Here is a 19234-nt window from a genome sequence, read left to right as displayed (position 1 = left end):
TCTGCCAGTCCGGGTGCTGGCTAGTCTTTCCAAATGGCTATCTGCTGAGCTTCAATCAATTATTCAAAGCTGTTATGCATGCCCAACTGCATTATTATCTAAGTACTGGTGCTTCCGGGCAAGCCTATGTCATGCTTAAAAGCTTTCTTTATGAGTGTCGATTTTTTCCTTTCCTGCTTTGTACCAGTTAAGGTACGCCGATACGTAAATAATGTGGCTTATAGCAAAAGAGGGAATGAGTCTTACAGTGCTAGGCTTGTTCGTTCCCCAATACTTGTTCGTGATTATCCTGATCAGCCTAACGGCATAAGTGACCTTGGTAACGAGCTGTCTAAGTATTTCACCGTTAGTTCCCTTCGGCTCAAACTTGAGTCCCACGACCCTAACTTATTTAACGATGGGGAAGATGCCTCCATTCTTCGTACGAATCTATATCTCCTCGTAGTCTCTCTCCTTTATGTATCTCTTGGGCGGCCTGCTCTTGAGTGTTTGTATGTAAAAGTGACGCTCTGATTTCTCTGGGGAGCATTGGCGCTCCCGTGCCTGTGAGGTACTCCTCCATTTCATCTATCGCTTCCTGTAATTTCTGTTCTCTCTCCGTCACTGCTTTGCGAGATCCATATGGTAATATCATCCGTGTATAAGGAGTGATTGAATCCTTCGTTGTCCTCGAGCTTTTCGAACTATCCTATCATACGGAGGTTAAAGAGCATGTGCGATATCACGGAGCCCTGAGGTGTACCCGAACTTCCCATGCCCCTCACCTCAGACTTGAGTTCCCCCATGGTGAGGGCAGCCTTCCTATTCTTTAGGAAGTCTCGGATGTAATTGTACACTATTTCTCTTAGGTTTAGGTTGCTGACCCGCCTGAGTATGGCTGAATGTGTTGCCTTAATAAATGTGTTCTTGAGATGCAACCCCAATATAGCTTTGGTGGACCTCACTTTACTGTCTAGTACTTCTTGCTTGATTTACAGCGTAACGTCTTGAGTAGAGAGTCCTGCGCGAGAGTCCAACATTGTATTTGGATACATTTCGTTTTCTTCCAGGAATTGTTTATTTTAATAAGAAATGCATGCTCCAGAAGCGTTCCTGCACAAGAGGTGAGAGATATCGGCCGTAGCTTTGCGATAATAATTGGTTTGCCAGGTTTGGGATTAAGTATAACCTGTGCTTCCTTTCACTGTTGTGTTATGGAGCCCTTGGCCCAGCATCCGTTTATATATTTCATGATATTCTCTATTGCATGATCATTCAGGTTTCTTAGCATCTTGTTATTAATACCATCTGGCCCCGGGGCAGATTTCGTACTGAATTTTTGCAGCGCTGCTCTAGTTTCTTCTGTAGTGAAGTCCCCATCCAAGGGCTCGTTAGGCTTTCCTTCATACCGACTATGCTCGACGATTGAGTTGGGGGGAAAGTATGTAGCGCTTGCCTCAGCGATGAGTTCATCGTGTTTCCCTTTGTGCCAGTGTAGAAGATTTCGCAAATTTGTCCATGCATAGCATTGCAGAACTCATCCCATTGTTGCTTGCATAACTGCTTGCTTTGTTCTTCAATCTTTCTGTTTCACTCAGCTATTCGTTTACATAGACTCCTATTGTACTTTTGCTGGCGCCATCTATGTTGTAACGATTGTTTCGCCTACCACATATGGGCGAAAGCTACCCCCGAAAGCTACCATCCAATTTCCTTAACTTGCATCTGCTGCAAACTTCTTGAACACATAATCGCTTCTCATGTTTACCGACACTTAGAATATAACCATTTCTTTTTTTACCAACACGGATTCAAAGAAGGTTCCTCTCGCGAAACCCAGCTACTAGAATGAAGTACAGAACTACATTGCAACATGAATATTAACCTTCAGAGTGACTATCTTTCTTGATTTTTCAAAAGCCTTTGATCGTGTCGCCCATTGCCGTCCGATTTCTAAATTATGTGTCCTTCGATTAGACTCGCTAACCTAATCTTGGCTCCGTAACTTCCTTTCACTCCGCCTGCAGTTCACGGTTATTAACAATTTCCAATCCTTCCTTTCTCACGTAACTTCGGGCATAGCACAGGGGTGCGCCCTCGGCTCCCTATTGTTTTTAATCTATATAAACCACTTGCCAGAAAACATTTCTTCCTGCATTCGAAACTTCGCTGACTATTGCATCATATATAGTCCAATAACCTGTGCCGACGACCACTTAACGCTGCAAAACGACCTTTACCGCATTAACAACTGGTGTAAAAAATGTCTCATGTCACTGAATACAGAAAAATGCAAAATAATCTCCTTTACATGCAAGCAAAACATTTCCAACTACTGATACACCATTAAAGTTCACCAACCGTCGCAGGAATCATCTTACAAGTACCTTGGTATTAATTTCACACCCAGCCTCTCCTGGTCTCACCATATTACCACCATATGCGCAAGAGCTTCAAAATCTTTAGGATATTTGTGTCGAAATTTACATAAATGTCCCACTCACGTTCGTCAACTAAGTTATCAGACTTTCGTTCGCCCACAGCTTAGATTTGCCGCATCTATCTGGTCCCCCTACCACAATTATTTAATTAACATGCTTGAAATGGTTCAGAATAGGGCCACCCGTTTCAATTCACGCCACTATGAGAACCATAACAGCATAACGCAAATTAAGCTAAATTTTTCACTTCAGCCCCTCAGTGCTCGTCGCGACATTGCCGTTTTATGACTTTTTCACAGATACGCATACAGCAACAGACCATTCCCACTTCACCTTGATGTTCCTTCCATTACATCACGCCGGTTGCATAATCACTTAAGTGATTAATCACAGGCTTAAAATTTTTGCAAACTTCAGTCAACGGCATTTCAGAATATATTCCCTGTGGTGTGAACTCAGACGAACCCTCCTTGTCTGCCACAAGGGGACTCGCTGTGGGAGGTGTTGATGTGTACTGCAAAAAAATCTGCTGCACCATGTCTACACAGAGAGACAAGACAGGCCAGCGCTGTCTGAACGTCAGTTACGTCTGTACAAAAGCGTAGAAAGAAAAAAAGTTGCATGAAGCACAATTTTGCCAAAGAAGCCATCTCCTCAAGTGCACGAGCGTGCTTTGGGCACAACGCGTGATAAGGCTGGAGGAGACTTCAGCGATAAACAAAGTGACACGTAGCGTCTCGACAAAGCAGGCAAAAAGCGATCGCAGTGTATAAATACGGGGTACAGTGGCTCGATCCTTGTAGGAAGTAGCCATCATGCAGCTGAAGGTTCTGGTACTGTTGGCAGGCGTCATTGCACTTGCGTGTGGTAAGACGATGTTTCTTCAGGTGTTTTTCAGTGTTTCTTAGGCTGCCTCTGTATTCGTTTCAATTCTTTTTCCAGCCTTGTCTTTTAGCGGTTATTGTTCCTGGAGCTCATGCCAATCCTTTCACTAATTGTCGAGACCATTGTGAATAATTGAGAGCGAGTTAATGAAGTAGGACGATTGGTAAAATACCCTGCAATGGCAACGCGTGAAGAGACGGATGGAAGTATTTATGTAACTTCACTAATAAAACTACATCTGGTCTCCTCACATATTCGCAGAAAAAGAGCTTGCAATGTATGTAAAAAAAAAAAACTATTGGGGTGGGCAAAGAGGACGCGAAAATCGACATTTCAAGCAGCGGCTGACGAGGGCGACCGGAAACGCAGGCAAGCACAGAAGCACGTGTAGAGTTCGTTCAACTGTGCGGCTCTCACTCTGCCGGTGCTGTAGGTGGAAGCACGAACTGAACTGATGTGAATACCCTGTGCACGTGTGCAGAAAGCTACTAGCGCCATCACGCACTGGTAATCTGTCACCAAGCAGGTCGATCTGTGAACTTGTCAGATCTAAAAAAAAAATCGTCCAGGCTGAAAATTCCCGGGTCCCCTTTAACAATTGTTTGAATCGTACACCACTTATTTACTGCAGATGAAGAGTGGTAGAACAAGGAATATGCCTCTGGAGCTATTGTTTTGACAGGGGGACTTGTCGGAAACATGGCTCTGATCTGAGGCATCACTCGTTCAACCACTGTTTATCACTTTAAGTATGTGGACCTTCGTCTTTTTTCGGACCCTGAGCTGGTATCTAATAACCCTGTAGGTTATTGTAAGCAACAGAGTGAACTTATCAATTGAATAAACCTCATGAGTGCACGTCGTTGCGGCCGTCTGTGTATTCAGGGCATGGGGGGTGAGGGTGATCAAAGTCTCGCCCAGACATCGTGGAGCCCAGATGGCAACTGCTTTTTATTTCCGTGCACAGGCGGGCTCGCTGCCGATGTTCGTGTTCTTTTTCCGTCCATATGATTCACTATGAAACACATGAAGTGAGCCTCATCTGCTCTCGCGCGTGACATGAAGCAAGTTCCGTTGGCGATGGGCATCTAAAGGAAGGTAGTGCCTGCAATCAAGACAGTGATTGCTCACGCGCTCCGAAGTTGTGACGAAGGCGGCAGCGAAGGAACATATGACGAAAAAAAAAGATGTGTGGATTCCACCCACTACGGGAATGGGTGCACGTCTATATGCTGGTTGTATTGATTATGTTTTAACTTTATGAAGTGCTAAATTTATGCAGGTAGTTTGTAACGGTATGCAACTGTTAAGTTGACGTCGAGCATGTGACCACGTTTCTTGCGTTGACGCAATACACGAGAATGAATTAGACTTTACTCATTGAACGATGTGAATGAGGTACACTGCTTCACACTCTATGATCATTTGCGCTTCACAATAAATGATTTGATAAATCTCTTTTGGGTCGCATTTAATTATGGGCCGCTTTCCTAGCGTATGAGCTATCGCTACTACGCAAGTGCTTCCTCTCCAAACTCGGAGAGAGAGGCAAAGAAGCTAGAAGAGTGGATAACCAGGCCAGTTGGTGTAGATTCATGTCTGTTAACTGCAGATTCATATGTGTTCGTGTATAGATCATTCATTGGTTTTGTGTGTTTGCACTTCCAATAAACCATGAAAAGAGCTAGGTTCCTATGCTGCAGCTTAGTGACTGCAACGTGACAGCTGTATCTGGATCAGCCTACCCCCGCATTTAATTGCAGTTATTTAAAGGCCTCAAGCTGCATTACAGGCGGCGAGAGGCGCCTTAGTGAACCGGTCCTGCTTAATTTTGACCAGGTACAGGGTTCGTTATTTGACGTGCGCCGTACGTTTAAGCAGACGAGCATTTAATTGCGTTGAGAGAGAGAGCGCGAGAATCAACTTTTATACTGAGCCCTTAGTAAAGGTTGGTACGCGCTGGCACCAGATGGGGTGGAACCTTCTTCTCAGGTCCCATATGCGTCCAGCAGTTCCTGGCCCCTAGCCGCCAGCGCGAGCTGGGTCGGTAGGTCGGGACTAGACAACAAGGTCTCCCATCGCTCGGGGGGGTTGGGGCTGGGGAGGGTGGGAGGTTCTTGAGCTTAAAGCACTCTGCAAGGATGTGTGCTAGAGTGCCTTTTGATCGTCTGCAAGACGGGCATGAAATGTCATGGTCTGTTGAGAACATCTTGTGCAAGGGCATGGGATGCGCTAGCGACCCCGCTTGCATGTGTCGCACGATCATTTGCTGCATTCGGCTGAGTTGCGGATGTGGACGGGGAAGCCTACATCTGCCGCTTCTGTACATTTTGGTGATTTCTTTGTAATTTGTCACGGGGTGCGGTAGCTCTGGCTTGTCCTCAGCCCGGATTGACAGTTCTCGGGCGTAGTGGTCGGCGAGTGCGTTGCCCTCTACTTGCGAGTGAGCCGGGACCCACACGAGCTCAATGGTCCGTCCCGGTGATTTGCATTTTGTGAGGATCGCTAGTCCCGCGGGAGAGATGTTCCCCTTGCGGCAGCTTGCGTAGGCGGTCTGGGAGTCTGTGACCACGGTCCTCACTCCCGGTTGTGCGAGTGCGAGAGCCACGGCCACTTCTTCTGCTTCGGCTGTATTGCGTCGTCCGTATCAACGCGCCTGTGACCAGTTTATCGATGGTGGTGACGACCGCCGTTGCTCTGGTTTCGTGCTTGGGAAGCGAGGCGTCCGCGTAGAGAACCTCGGGGTCCTCGTCCAGCTGTCGAGCCAGTGCCTTGGCCCGCGCAGAGCGTCTCTCGTCGTTCCTCCCCGGCTGCATGTCCCGGGGGAGGGGCTTCGTCTTAATAATGTCTCTCCACGTTGTATGGAGCGGCTCCGTTGTCGGTTGCTGTTCAAAGTTGCCATTGTATCTTGCGTAGGACGGCCCGACCGTGCTCTGTCCGGCTCAGCCTTACTCTCTGGTGAGATAGGTGTGCTTCCACCAGCTCTTCCACCTTGTTGTAGGCGCCCATTTCCAGCAGCTTCTGCGTTGACGAGTAGACTGGGATGCCCATGGCGAGTTTGACTGCTTTCCTTATCGTCGTGTTCAGCATCTCGCGGTTCACCTCCGCAAGCTGGAGGTACGGGGCGGAGTACGTTACACGTGACACGACGAATGCCTGCACCAGGCGCAGTGCATCTTCTTTGATTCCTCTGTTCCGGTTGGTGACTCTCCGGATCATGCTCAGGACCTGCTCTGATGTGGTCATGATTTTGTTGACGGCTGCGTGCGCCTTGCCATCGCTGCGCAACAGCAGGCCCAGTATCCGGATCTGCTGCTTTGGTTTGATCTCTGTGCCGTCGATGGTGATGATTATGTTCGGCGGCGGCTCTTTCTTTGGTCTTCCGGGCTGTACCATCAGCAGCTCCGATTTCTGTGGAGCGCAGCTCAGGCCGCAGGTCGTGGCATACTCATGGACGGTCGTTGCCGCTCTCTGAAGGGCTTCCTCCGCCCAGGCATCGGACCCCGCGTGGTTCGTCCACATTTAATTGCGTTGAAACGCAATTAAGTGTTCCAATTAAACGCCCCGCTATAAGATGCCTCGATGCGTGGGCTTCCTCGGTGCGTGGGACCTTCCACGCGTACCTGCAGCGTACACACACAGATGCCCCCTTTCATGTCGAAGGTCCTTGACGGAGAGGACCAGCTGTCTTAATCCGTGCTGTACGTTGCATTGTCGAGGCTTTCCAAAAGTTGTGCGTCTGTTGTATCTAACGTGCCATGTCGAGCTGCTTAGCAAAGTCACGGATTCGGGGCCGCGGAGCCTGTGCGAAGTCTGTCAGAAGCGGTTGGTTCTTTCACTACATTCCCATCGTAGTGCGGTCACGGCAGCGGGTATTTCATCTCGAGACCATGTGGGTGTTCAAGGGTGAGTTTATGCAACTCTGTGTTTTGCTTCTTTCTCCAAAGCACAAACGACGCCCCAGGCCTGTGGGGAGAACGAGACATGGAAGGAGTGCGTGAGCAGCAGCTGCGCTGAAGGAACGTGTGAGAAGCCCGTCGTGGGACCCGCGTGCACTTTGGACTGCGCCTATGGCTGCTACTGCGCCGACGGCTTCTACCGCCACCAAGGGAATTGCGTCCGTCTGGAGGAGTGCCCCGGAAACTAGGTACCTGAATCGACGAAGTTGTGTTGTGACGTTTCCGCAAAGCGCATGCTGTTCAATAATTAAGGGAGGGCTGAGATCCTTTTGCGCGAACAGCCGCTTTTCTTCATTGTTTTTTCATGCCCTATTCCTTGAGTAGGTGAGGTAATACGTTCACTCGACTTGCGTATTCCCGTTCTCGGTTGTGCAGTGCGAGGATTCTCGAAAGCTGACATTATATATGAATGGGGCAGCTACTGTACCCTGTTGTGATTTAGTGAGACGAGAGACTGAGTCTTGCAGATGGCGAAAGAGAGGCGAAAACATTATTCACCGCTTAGACGGCGACGTCCTCACGCGGTTTGTTTATGAACAAGCGACGCGGTGATGGCGCTTCGTAGAACTTGCGACTGTTTGATTTTCTGGCACAGAAACCAGTGTGGGCAACATGCCTGTTAACGCATTTATAAAGTGAGCGAAGGAAGGGATATTCAGAGAAAGCAGATGTTGGTTTGCGCATTAAATCATGGAAAAAGAAAGGATTCCGGATTCAGATTCAGATTCACATTTATTGGTTAGAAGAAAAAAGAAGTAATTACAACATGACAAATATACTGACGGGGGTTCCAAAGTGAGAGAACTGTAGTGGGACCCTCGGTTATTAATAACAACATGGATGGTGACATCAATAGTCAGCAAATTAACGCTATTATTAACAACATCTGCAGGTCAAAATACATCATTAGACTTGTCATTCACAATCAAACACGAAAAAGCACGTTATAAAAGAAAGTCGGAGAAAAGCATGGATGAAATACAAGAAATGTCAAGTGAGAGAAAAGTCAAAGGTACACCGTCAGATCGTAGTTAAGTTATTGCAGGAAATTAAGGTGATTAAGGTGATTTTTAAAGATTTCAAGAGAAGTGCAGGACTTTATAGTTGATGGTAATTCATTCCAAAGAGAAATTGCAGCGAAGGAACATGTTTTTTTGCCGTAATTGGTATGAACCATGGGTAACAGGAAATTGTTAGCCGCAAATCTGGTTATATTTTTATTCTGCAAAAACTTAACTGCAATCAACGGAAACGTAAGGTTATTATGAAGCAACTTGTGGAGTTAGACAAGTATGTTAAACTGGAACAAATTAGTAATAGGCAAGATATTATACGCGCGAAGTAACAAAGAGACATTGGATTGCATGGAGCTAGAAGTGATAATGCGTATTGACTGATTTTGTATATGTTGAATTGATGGTAAGTGACAAGCGTACGTGTTGCCCCAAGAAACAATGTCGTAATTAATGTGACTATGAATGAACGCATAGTATAACGCTAGCAGAGCCTCACAAGCAAAAAAAAAAAAGGGCGAGCTTTGATTAAAGCACTTATATCAAACACAGTCTTGTGCTTGAGATGTTGGAAGTGAGAGCGAAATGTAAGGTTAGGGTCAAGATGAATGCCAAAAAAGTGAGATCGGTGCTGACGGGAACTGAATGAATTCCAAGCTTTACTTCAGGAATAGGAGTTAAGGCCCTTTGAGCATGAGCATTGAGATTTCTCAATGATCCCGTGAGACAGAAAAAGCCGCGAATGGTTGCTAGAAGCACTGTGGCTCGTTGCATCACAAAAGGTGTGCGATCAAGGAACCCGTCATATTATTCCTAGCCTCAAGCGCCAGGAAAGTTCCTTTTCTATAATCCCTGAACTTCACATCTTCGGCAGTCACTGTCCATATTTTTGGCTGGTGTGCTTTGCTAATGGAGCCCTTTTTGTCATCCCTATACGCTGATTCTTGTTCCTTGCATTCATCAAATACAGAAACCGTAAAACTGATAAAAAGAGGCAATATATTTTTTTTACTTACTACTTTGTCAATACGCTGGTTTGTTCACTGCTAGCCGACTTCTTGTCTGAGTCTTACGCTGTTTTCTGATCAAGGGAACCCAATAAAATATAGTTGCCTCCAGAGTTGCTCTTGCTGTTCAGTCGCAAAGTGCAAAACACAATTCTAGGATTAGTTTGCTTACAGACCTGCTAACTCCACTTCGCTCGTTTCATCTTCAACTCGTTGTTCGTAGTGCCACACATGCAGAATTCGACAGCCAATACTGTAGAGAACTAAAGGCTAGGCTGCGCAGTAAAATGCAAGAAAAAACAGAAAAGTGCATTATCAAGAACTTTTTCCTACTTTACTGCGCATTATACACAATCATTTCATGTCTTGTGAGAAACTAACATCAATGATTTCTCACCAGCAACGCTACAGGCTGTTGTGTTTGTAGTACTTAAAAATTTATGCATTTATGTGCTTCATGTAGGTGCATTATGTACTCAAGATATCTACAGTTATAACAAAATCTTACCGCGTCCTTGCCTACACAATAACACACATCGGAGGGGAACTGCAGTGCAAGGAACGGCGTCCTACTAACGTAGACGTTCCGCCAGCGTCGCGATCACCTCAATGACCGCCATATGAGATGCACAGCAACACCACCTATAGGAAGTGTGTGTGTTTACGGAAAGCGCTAGTGTGCTTAACGGACACGCAGCACCCCCTTGCGGATATCACGAGCATTTTTTAGTCATAGAAGCAGAAGGAAATGGCCAGCAGCGGCATATGGCGGGGGACGCGGAAAATCCGCGACAAGCAGCTTGGAGGCCGTCGTCAATTCTGTGTGTTTAATTACAGCAACCAGGAAATCCGTAATATAGCCTTATCATTATAATATTATTTTTGTCAAAATGCTATGAGCATTGGTTCAGAGAGGGTAGGCGATCCGTGTCAGCGCAGTCGCAGCGGCTTCGTGCCATGATCGCACACCGTTCACACTATTTCAACAGCTTCTCAGATGAAATAGCCACGTGAATTTATTCAAAGCGAAATTAAGAATAACTGGGAACATGTTTCAAATAGAAAAATATATAACGATCCCACGCTTGTGTTTGCTAACATGTATTAGGCCCTCAAGGAAACAGTCATGGTGTTTATTGCGATCTTCTCTCTAGCGCGCGCAATCAAGAGAGGCTTCTTTTCCATCGTCAGGAGGCAGGCGTCAAGCTCCAAAAGGCCGGCCAGATTAAAGTACATTTCAGTTGCTCAGTACACGGCAGTTGTCTTCCACCTTACACGGATGCCTATTAATGATCTTGACTGCGACGAATATCTCGTGGCCTTGGCACTGGAGGCACGGTTATGCTTACCCCCGGCTGCTGCTGTTCTTCCGGGCTCAGCAAGGATGACTGTGGGCGCCGGTTTCGAAATCTCGTGTCGGTGGTCATTCAGTGCCGGTTCAAGTGTGTACGGTGCCGGTAGCTTGTTGTTACGGTCACCTTTTTTCTCACCGATTGGGGACGAATTTTTTCTTGCAGGTTCCTTGACACCAGCTTTGAAATGGACAAATTCTATTTCATTCTTGACACCATTTATTTGTAGCATTTCATTAACCGCTTCACTAAAACTTCGTTTCACATAGATTTCAATATGTGCGTGTCATCTGCATAATTTTTATGTCGCATACTTTTTTTTACGCCTTATGAAATGCAGCTGTTACACCAACGTCTTAAAGTTGTAACCTGGTTCAGTGCACGTCACCCAAACTTGCGGTATCTCATGGAATACTTGAGAGGTCCGGTGATAGTGAGGAACATTCGAGTTATCATTGTAGGATACGAAAACGACAAAGCATGCATACAGAGGCTGTATGTACGGGTGGTGACATAAATTTTAGGAACGCAGTAATCGAGGTACGTACTCCGATATTTTGCTTCTTGTTGAGTCGGGAGACATTTTCGACGTTTCTTCGCAAAGGAAGATGGGCAGGGGTAACGGATGGAGGGTACAGAGCGACATATTACTTTGTTTCCACTCCGGTCTGTAATCTCGCGGTCCTCCCCCTCTTTTTTGAAACACTCTTTTAGCTATACATATACTTGAACTTTCCGCTGAAGACAACGAAAAGAAAAGTTATGGATAAACGGAAAGTGGGTGCAGAGACAATGGGCTATGATGCAATATGCGCGAACGCTTTAGTAACGTATCTCATCTGACGAGAAGAACAATACAGGTATTTTAGTAATTTATGGGTATTTTATCAGTGCTGTTACATGATGTTCAGTTAAGAATTCGGAAATACAGGAGGTTTCACAGAAATAAGTTTTCCTATCCTTAACGGCATTGATTTGTGAGAGACCAACATTATTCTTCATGGACCCTCCCCTATGTTTAGATTAAACTTTGAAAATACAGCAGGTTTCACAGAAATAACTTTTGATATCGTTAAGCACTGCTGATTTGTGAGCGATCGACTTTATTGTACGCGGAGCCTCTCCTGTATTTAGTGAAGAAGCTTGGAGAAATTTGTAATTTATGATAGATATAATAATGTGGCAGGGCTCTTGTCCATACAATAGTGTTGCCCATATGCTTCGGAATCTGTGGTATAGTGTAGTTACACTTTCCGTGGTGGTTTAGACGTTTTTTCGGGCAATATATTGCACAGGAGGCTGTGCACGTGGCTTGCATGCATTGTTCATAAATTTCATCGGTTGGTAATGAAAGTTCAGTAATTGCACATTATATACTTTTACGTTTACATTATATACATTACATTACTTTTACATTATATACGTTTTATACTTATTAAGAAGACAAAGTGTCTCTTACGTAGAAGACAGGTGTAGAACGTGTGACGCCCTGTTTTTACTGATATGAAAAACAAAAGCAAAGGTTTAGTCACCTATAACCATGACGGCGACTTCTTTTTCTCGTAATAATGAGAATAAAAGAAATAGGAAAATATTGCGGAATAACAAATAGGAGTACTGATTCAGGAAAGATAGAGCGGAGTTAGAAAAAGAAAGCAAATGAAGCCCATATATAGTTATAGACAGTTTGGAATGCAGCTATACAAAAGACCGAGGATAGGTTGCACCACGCAATATGCTGAGTCCCTACAAGTACGCGTATAATAGAGACTTTTAGAATAGGGGCCCCAATATTTTGGGGCCCCAAAGAGCTTTGCGGGTGTTAGCGTTGGGGCACGCAGGAGTGAAGAGTTTTAGAATGGGGCTTTGCGTTTGCGGATAGCGTCTTCCGCTGACAGCGCCACTACGGCGTCTAAGAAGAATGATTAAAAATAATTAAATAAAATATACCATTTTATGATATGAATAGTAATTTTGACATGCGTGTATTCGCGTTTAATTACAATTTAGAGGTTATTCTTAAAGCAGCAAACAATTAGTTGTGCTTAGTTTTGAGCAACAAAACCAACTTTACGTGCCTTCACCAGCTAAGCTTAGCCGTGTTAGGCCTACGAGCCATAAAATCCACACTCGAATTCGGAATTAGCGGCGTCTAATGAATCAATCTTAATAACACACGCTAGTGTAGAGAAAGCGATAACTGCAGTCATTTTTCCTAGCTTGCGAACTTCACGCGTTACCGCGAATCGAACCCAGTTTGGTGCTAGGTTAGAGCCGTCGCTTCGATGGGTGCCACCATGTTTTTGACGCAAAGCTTTTGGGAACGCTATTTGAGCTCCCGCTAAATCGGTGAAATAGCGTTCCCAACGCAAAACCCAAACGCAGTTTGCGTCTCGCGCATGCGGGACGCTGTGGCTTCGACGCATGTGGACGCATGTGGCTTCGACGCTATTTCTTTGGGGCCCCAAAACGTTTGGGGCCCCTATTCTAAAACCCTCTAATGAGTTCCGAAAATGTACACGAGGCCGCGACGCGGATAAGCTGTACAGGTGTAGAGATCATGATTGCGAGGCGTACAGGCGCCTTGAATCACCTACGCTTTCGGTGTATAGGGGCACGCCATGAATTAATCAATTCGCACAAGGCAGTAGAAACAAATGGGCTGCAGTATTGCATAGTAAACATTATCAAGCGAGCGACGCGAGTTCTTGCCTTTCACATAGCGCTCATTGTTCTCTTTGCAGGCAGCAGGGGTCGACAATCGTGGGTGACAGCGGACGTTAAGGAGCAAAGAAAGCAAACATCAAGTGAGATACGAGAAGAAATATAGTATGCCGAAGCTTCTAACTGGAATTGTTTAAATAAAAGTTTTTTTCTGAATAAATGGAGCCTTCAAATAAATGGAGACACTCTTTATCGCAAGTATTAGCATATGTTACCATAGTATTTACATTTACGTTACACACAATCAATGAACACAGGGAGAAGTTCTGGTTAAAAACATGCAGTACCTCTGGGGGCGTCGAGATAAAAACAGGCGCTAGAGGGTTGTTCGCGATACGTTTACGTCTGCTTCGGTATGGCCATTTAATTCTGAATCCGGGAGCGTTCCTTGGAAGTGACATAGTTGGTCCCGAGACAGAGCATTAACAGAGCAGTAGCCTTGAAGGTGCCAAGGCTGCGCGGGTCTGTGCAGCGGGAGCATGTGTTCGTGTTCATGCGTAGACTGCTCACATATTTTAGCTCTATGTATTTTCGGTACTGGGGCGGTCTCGACATGGAAGAACAAACTACATCTCTAGAATGACCCCCACTGATATACGGCAGACGGGACTTGCTGCTTAAGGCATAACCTTCCGACAATGAGTTGACAACGAAGGACGCTTGTATACTTGTATGGTATCAGCTTTATTGTTAGCTCGCTTTTGAAGTAATTGCAATTTAGCATCGTAAATGCCTTGTTGATGCCGCAAATAACACCAGTGGTGACCTGTTTGCCCCACGCAACATTATAGCAGAGTTACATGCCAGCAATGTCTGATATCTTGCACAAGTTGCCTAATGCGGCCGCATGTTGGACATCTATGGCCAGGTCATTCTCGTGGCTGTTGCCTTTAATATGTTTCAAATTCAGCTGGAATGTTCTAGCTTTGTTCTCTCCTACGGCAGCTAGGTAGATCTTAAAGCATGAACACGGGAAAACAATGTACGCAGCAGTGTATGCTTACATGTGGCAGCGTTGTATGAAATCTTATTTCCTCCGTAAGTTACTGAATTGCGAGTAAGACAAAGGAAAAAAGACACAAATGACAAGGTATTCTGAATTGTCCGTCAATCATCGGTATGTATGAAATGACCATTGGAATTCATGCGGCAAGTAAGCTTTCATAACTTGGCCAAACCAGCCCACAGGGCTAAAATTGAGCCCTCGATAATACGTTGAGCCAAGGGTCGTGAATGGCGCTGGCTAACACTCCCAGAAGATGCGGAAATACCGGAAAAAGTGTGTGGAAGGACGGTCGCCATGGCAGCTTGAAGGAAGAGCCTTGCATGCGTAAGGCGGAAAATGTGACGAGCCCATTCATTTATGCTTTCCTTATTAATGCGATTAGCATTCTTTGCCTACTTGACCCATTTTGATCTATCTATCTATCTATCTATCTATCTATCTATCTATCTATCTATCTATCTATCTATCTATCTATCTATCTATCTATCTATCTATCTATCTATCTATCTATCTATCTATCTATCTATCTATCTATCTATCTATCTATCTATCTATCTATCTATCTATCTATCTATCTATCTATCTATCTATCTATCTATCTATCTATCTATCTATCTATCTATCTATCTATCTATCTATCTATCTATCTATCTATCTATCTATCTATCTATCTATCTCTCTCCTTACGCCTGACCAGTGGGCCAAGTTCTCTATAAGCTTGCGCCACTATGCATGTCCTCGTGGTCACGATGCCGTGGTGGTCGTTCTGTCACCGTCATTCCAGCTTTGTCATCTGACTCTCGTCATGCAATTGTCGTTATACACTCGCCATCATCCTATGGCCCTCATGTCGTCGTTACGCTGTCGGTATACCATCGTCATCGCTTAAAAATTTCAGAGGACGCTTTAGTTTCTCCTTTAAGGTTGGAACGCGACGGCATTCAAAGATCGCTGACGGCGTCTCACGCTTCCCGGCAACTGCAGCGCATGTAACCGTAACATTTACCAGGAAACGCTGGTGGCAAACGCTATACGCAAAGGCAGGCTTTCTGGTAGAAACCCGACCTCTTGCTTGGGCCGCAAGGCAGCGGAGGTTAGCGCCATCTGGAGTTGTTTCAAGGAACCGGGCGCACCGCTCCGTGGCCTCCAAGATCTCCGTGCTCCGGCACGCGTAAATGGCGAACGCCGGGGCCGTTCTATGGATGGTAGAAACACTGGAAAACAGGTTTGGTTGCGTTCTTGCATAACATAATTATATTTTCTCGTATATTCAAATTACAATCCGACCCTATCATGTCTGTAGGTTGTGTTAGTCATACTTTACAATTTTTCTATCTATTTTAGTTTCAGACATTCAATTAGTTCAGAAACTTTCTTGCACCACATGGAGGGCCTGGGTATGCGTGGTACGAAATTCTTTTTGCCGAAACGACCTCCGACTCGGGACGCCAACGCCGGATTTTTTTCGAGATGGGGTCCTTAGCGCTTTCGCGTTAAAATCGTCTAGACAGCATGTGTTGCTAAACATATCTACGGGAGCGTCGTTCTCGTCCCAAGAATTCTCTAGAGGACCATGGAGTAGGATGAAATTCTAGGCAAGCGCTTATCGCTCATGATAGCTCTGGGATGATAGTCAGGGTGAAAGATGTAGCTGAAGCGCCTTCTGCAGGTGCCGACAATAACACATCAGCGTCTTCGCTGATCTTCGCTAATAACTTGATATATAACAGACGCAGTGTCCAGCGCTGTGTCCATCTTTCTTGCTTTCGTAAAAGCCTTTTTTTGGCATTGCTAGCCTGAAGACTCGATATTAGGTTCAGTGAAAAGTGTCACCTTTGTGGTAGCTTTCCTGTGCTGCGCTGCACTGACCTTGGCTTCCGATGGCGAGTGAAAAACCTCTTGATTGATTTTTTTATACCTGTTTAATTAACAGATCAGCGCATACCCGCGGAACCCCGGCTGAATATGAGTCTTGCTCGCGAATTTGGTACGACCAAAATTCCTGAACGGATTCGAAGAAAACATTGTTCTGTCGCCAATTATCAGCTCGAAGAATGTCGCCTAAAACATTGTAGCAGAGAAAGGTTTGTAAATATGAAACCTCGAGAAGGGGGCCTTTACATGTAAGTCAATGTCTTTTCCAAATTGCACTTCAGTTCAGGTTCACTCATACTACTGATTACACAGAAGCATATCTATATAGATTACTAAACCGTGTGCTATGTGTCACGCCGCCCATCAGAATATTACGAAGCACTGGTAACGCCCGCAGTCACACGCAAGCACAATCTGATCTAATTTTTTTTCTTCTGAACAGCATCAAATTTCCCTCCATGTTGCTGTCATTTCTATCCATTCTAGGTTCATTGAATATGTGTCTTCAGTGTTGCCAAAATAAGAGTGATATTTTTTTAACGCGTGGTCCGAACATGTGCGCTTTATTATTATTCTACTTATTATTTTGTTTTATTCTTGGAAGTGTGCCTTGCTTTTCTTTGTGTGCGTATATTATTACGTTAGAATATTGATTACTGGTTCTGTGATCTCTACGTAACACCCTTGGTAAAGGGGTCTCTAAAAAAATTAACTGACTTGGCCTGATCCAATGGAGACGTTCCTTTTTGCTAATAGTGAGATTCTGTTGTCGACGTAAAATTTCTTCGAGCAGCTCTCTCTGCTAAAGATAAATGGCAATAGTGACGTTTGTTCTTTGAAATGGCGTCTCACTTTGACATATTGCTATGGAAGAAATGCTGAGAAATAAAGAGAAAAAAGAGACAGCACAAGGTCAGTCTGATATAGTACCAGTAAGGAAATTTTTTTCACAGCAATATTTGCCTGCAAATATTGACCCCAAGGCGGCGTACTCACGCAGAACACTCAATGAGAAATCAGATCAAATCAAATCTTTATTTTTGACATGAAAATGTCTCAGAGACACAGCCAAAAATCGGCTGGATGAAAGACTCTGATAAGAACACTCCGTCGTAACCGGTGTGCAGTGTATCTCTAAGTGGCCGAGATAGGCTGCCCACGTTTCGATAGGAGGACCTAGCCTTGTCAAGGGCCCTTGACGACGATAGATCATCCTGTCGAAACGCGTTCCAGCTTTTCTGAGGCACATTGTCCCTGTTTATAACCTTTATACCAAAGTATGCAACTCGAACCCGCTTTCCCCCTTCCCCAGTGCAAGGTAGCCTACCGGGCTCAGCCTGTTTAACCTCCCTGCCTTTGCCTTATGACTTCTCTCTCAATACGTCTGTCAGCCCGATTCTTGACTGTGGATTTCAATGGATTGATAAGGTATCTTGTACCACATAATTTTACAGGATGTCACAATGCTCACAGTCCATGAACAAATCACGAAAGGAAGCGCTTTGTCCATTCCCTTTTCGTTTTGGTATTGACGTCGTTGTCAGCGTATAATGTGCACCAGCAAAATGCGAATAATGTGCACCGGTTTACCCAGAACTTGGTAAACATTATTCTGAACAGGCGAACCAGCGTCTTGACCAAACCAGAGAGAAAAAATTGCTAATGTTAACGGTCCTAAAACATTCGTCAAGGAAAAAAAAATCATATGACAGGTTGCTTTTGTCAACTCAATAATGTTCGGTAGCCGGTAGTACATATACTCCTCTGACTTGCATTTATCGCTTTGGAGCGCAGCATTTAGGAGGTGACTATTAATAAATGCTTGACGTATGTATGGTTGCCTGCGATATTGCAAAGGTAACTTTGAAACTAATACATTATAGTTTTCGAAGTAATTGTAGGATTCCAGCCCAGCGTAGTCTCTTTAGTTTGCCGTGGTGTACAGCATAATTCTAGTACATCTGCTCATTCATTAAAGTCAACAATTGTAATAGCTTTCAGTGTAGGTGAAAAATAGGTGTAAATTTAAACGCGAATCAAATGTCCAAGGTCATTAGATCCGCATACGGTGTACGCGGGCCTGCAAGGATTATAGGAACTTGCACGGAGGAAAGAAAGAGACGCCATCGACTATTTACTACTGGCGGCTTCACACATCTTTATTTGAGCCCTAATTACAGAAATGTCAAATTAGAATGACTCTGGTTATACTTGACATAAAAATTGTTACAGCGCAAACACATGCATCCACAAGTATCGAGGACGGGACAATACTGTTCCGGGAGACAATAAATTCAGCCTAGAAGATTGCTTACTGCGTGGGAGAGCGTGGGTAGCGCTTGCATTGGCAAGACATCTTGTAACAACTTAATACGGTACGTCTAAAATTTATAACAGCTGCAAATTATTTTGTACAGTGAAGATGCTTATGGCTAGGGCTCCGTGCATTTTTCTGCTGCGTGTGCAAAAACCATGGGCCGATCGCGGAGGCGGTGCGATATCGGGCCGACCCGAGGCGGAGGTCGAGCAGGCTTCAAGCACTCCGCCAACTTGCAAATATAAGTTCAATACCTTCGGTCCAAATAGAACACGTATTAGATATTAAGCCGATACGAACAGATACTGCACTTTGACCCCCATCGGCCACGTCTACGTTCGCACCGCATTCTCTCTGTCTGCGTTCAAAGCGCTTGCCTACCTCCTTTCCTTTCCTTTCGCTCTCCCTTGGGGGCAGTCTCGTCGAAACGTCACGCGTGTCTAGTTTCCTCCGGCTCGTCGGGGTGGCGGTCCCGTGGTCTACGCGAATATATATAACAGTCACTGTAAACGAGTTCGTAGCTTTGTTCAAAATTCTGTGTCACCTCTGTGCCGCGTGCCAAACAGCTTCGCTGGTCATCCACCTTCACAGAGTGGAGTGGCTGATGATTTTATTTACGTGATTTGACTAACTGTTTAATTGACTGACAGAATTTCTGAGTGATGAATTAACTGAC

At 45.0% G+C, this 19234-nt stretch overlaps 1 long non-coding RNA gene and 1 other non-coding gene across 2 annotated transcripts; one reads left to right on the top strand and one right to left on the bottom strand.

Annotated features, from left to right (window-relative positions):
• The first annotated feature begins 3170 nt into the window (after window positions 1–3170).
• Window positions 3171–13520, top strand: LOC135909123 (uncharacterized). The gene is made up of 3 exons (XR_011509929.1): window positions 3171–3287; window positions 7253–7452; window positions 13381–13520. It is a non-coding gene; the product is annotated as an uncharacterized lncRNA (long non-coding RNA).
• Window positions 13521–18708: 5188 nt separating this feature from the next.
• LOC135909125 (U2 spliceosomal RNA) lies at window positions 18709–18892 on the bottom strand. The gene has a single exon (XR_010566586.1). It is a non-coding gene; the product is annotated as a U2 spliceosomal RNA (small nuclear RNA).
• Between the last annotated feature and the right edge of the window lie 342 nt (window positions 18893–19234).

The sequence above is a fragment of the Dermacentor albipictus genome, unplaced genomic scaffold, assembly GCF_038994185.2.
Source record: "Dermacentor albipictus isolate Rhodes 1998 colony unplaced genomic scaffold, USDA_Dalb.pri_finalv2 scaffold_24, whole genome shotgun sequence".
In the NCBI taxonomy this organism is placed as follows: domain Eukaryota; kingdom Metazoa; phylum Arthropoda; class Arachnida; order Ixodida; family Ixodidae; genus Dermacentor; species Dermacentor albipictus.
Note: the sequence above shows the minus strand (reverse complement) of the source record. Positions and strands in the feature narration are given on the sequence as shown.